The 2,629-nt window shown below is 30.8% G+C and overlaps 1 non-coding gene across 1 annotated transcript; it reads right to left on the bottom strand.

Annotated features, from left to right (window-relative positions):
* Positions 1 to 1,993: 1,993 nt before the first annotated feature.
* On the bottom strand, positions 1,994 to 2,066 carry TRNAF-GAA. Its single transcript has one exon. It is a non-coding gene; the product is annotated as a tRNA-Phe (tRNA).
* Positions 2,067 to 2,629: the final 563 nt, after the last annotated feature.

Genomic DNA, 2,629 nt, shown 5'->3' on the forward strand with positions numbered 1-2,629 from the left:
AGGAAGAAGTTGAGTAAACTTGATGAAGGAATCGAGAGCTGAGACGACGTAGAACAAGCTACCCGCGAGATCGAAAATCTGGCGTTTCGAGTGAGTTGCATACCGAAAACGATTTTTGGAAATTAAGGTCCTACACTCAAAGACGTTCCTCCAAACTAATTCCTTTAGCCTGAAGATAGGATATGGAAGGGGTTCAATGAAGAAATAGGGCCTTGAAACCCCTAGAATCGGCTACCCAATAAGAAATCCTTTGTTTTATCTCCAGCGATAAATCAGATTTTGGATGAACTTTGGTAGCGAATATCTTAGGCTACAATCCACGAGAAGTTATCAAATAAATCCCTAGCCCTTTCTTACTTAAGCACAATAATCTAGCATACAATGTACCATATCATAACCTAACCATTTTTTTTCTTATTTCCTTTGTCTATAAAATTATTGACAACCTAAATCATTGTAACAATTCAGAGATCTAAACAATTCATGAGATCTAAAATATAATTGGTTGTGATTTCCTAAAACTCATACAAAATTATTTTCCTTTAATCTCTAATTCAAAACAAAATAATTGTAACCAAATTAATATTACTTAATAAAATAAGAGGAAGATTTAACATGTCACTACTGACCTCTTCGAATGACGTATCTCCTCAGCACAAACTAAATCTGCTTAAACTTTTTGTTTTTTGTTTTTTTCTATTTGTTTAGGTAGTAACAAAAAAATTCTGGGTAAATCTTTACAGAAAAGAATTCCTGATTAATTGCCAGATTTATTTTTAGGGAAGGAGTGGTGAGAGATTGAAAGGAGTAGGGATCGGTTAGCAAATGTTTTTTTATATATATATATTTTTATTATTTATTTATTTATTTATTTATTATTATTATTATTATTACTATTTTATTTTATTTCTTCTGTTGTTACAGGAACATTGAAAGTAGAATGTACATGTATTGACAATTCTACGGGAACATCAATTTTATTGTTCCATGCAATAAAATGAGTCATTTTACGACGAATCAGAAAAATCATCACCTACATCAAAAGGACTCAATTTAGCAACATTGAAAGTAGAATGTATTGACAATTCTACGGGAACATCAATTAGTCAAATAAAGAATTAGGAATCCACTCCCACTTCCAATTCAACTATCCAAGCTAACATTAAAATGTGACGTGAATAGTCAGATGCTGTGAACGGATCTATAGTGACGCTCTCCCAACTAATTTTAAATTAAATAGTCAGGAGTCAAGTTATGTGACGTGAATCAGGTGCGGTGAACATGGATCGAACACGTGACCTTTAGATTTTCAGTTTGACACTCAAAACTGAGTTATCTTCGCTAATATTTGAAGAAGAAAAAAATCATAAGTAAAGGTATTTCTGCTAATTCATTATATTTTAAAAAGGAATAATCACTAATTCTGAAGAAGAAAAAAATCATAAGTGAAGGTATTTCTGCTAATTCATTATATTTTAAAAAGGAATAATCACTAATTTTAGATTAAATAAAGTTATGCAACTTAATCAACTTATGCAACCAATAAAGTTATGCAACTTAATCAACTTATGCAACCAATGAGGTATTTACGCTAATTCATACTAATTTTTTTATTGAATAGTCAGCTTATGCGAATGGAAAAAAGTGCGGTGAACGTGGAGATTAAACACGTGACCTTCAAATCTTTAGTTTAACACTCTCCCAACTAAGCTATCCCTGCTAACATTAAAAATAAAAATTCATAAGTAAAGCTATTTCCACTAATTCATTATATTTTAAAAAGAAATAATAATCACTATCCCTGCTAACATTAAAAATAAAAATTCATAAGTAAAGCTATTTCCACTAATTCATTATATTTTAAAAAGAAATAATAATCACTATCCCTGCTAACATTAAAAATAAAAATTCATAAGTAAAGCTATTTCCACTAATTCATTATATTTTAAAAAGAAATAATAATCAACTAAACTATAAGGTGCCATGAACCAAGTGCGGTGAACGTGGATTGAACACGTGACCTTCAGATCTTCAGTCTGACGCTCTCCCAACTGAGCTATCCCCGCAATCATCAAAAATGAAAATTCATCAGTAAAGATATTTTCGCTGATTCAAAAGAAATAATGACTAATTTTTTATTGAATAGTCAGGTTATGCAAATAGAAACAGGTGCGGTGAACGTGGAGATTGAACAAGTGACCTTCAAATCTTAAATCTGACGCTCTCCAAACTGAGGTATCCTCGCTAACATTAAAAATGAATGTTTTTAAGTAAAGATATTTCCGCCAATTAATTGAAATTTTAGAAAGAAATGATCACTAATTTTAGATTGAATAGTCAAATTGTGCAACGTGAACCATGTGTGGTTAACATGGATCGAGCACGAGACCTTCAGATCTTCAATCTAACGCTCTCTCAACTGAGCTATCCACACTAACATTAAAAATGAAAATTCATCAGTAAAGGTATTTTCGCTAATTCATTGAAATTTTAAATAGAAATAATCACTAATTTTTAATAAGATATTCAAGTTATCCAACTTGTATAAGGTGCGGTGAACTAGAACACGTTAGGTATTTCGGATAATTCATTGAGATTTCAGAAAGGAATAATGACTAATTTTAGATTG

The sequence above is a fragment of the Cucurbita moschata genome, unplaced genomic scaffold (genome assembly GCF_002738365.1).
Source record: "Cucurbita moschata cultivar Rifu unplaced genomic scaffold, Cmos_1.0 Cmo_Scf00396, whole genome shotgun sequence".
Lineage (NCBI taxonomy): Eukaryota > Viridiplantae > Streptophyta > Magnoliopsida > Cucurbitales > Cucurbitaceae > Cucurbita > Cucurbita moschata.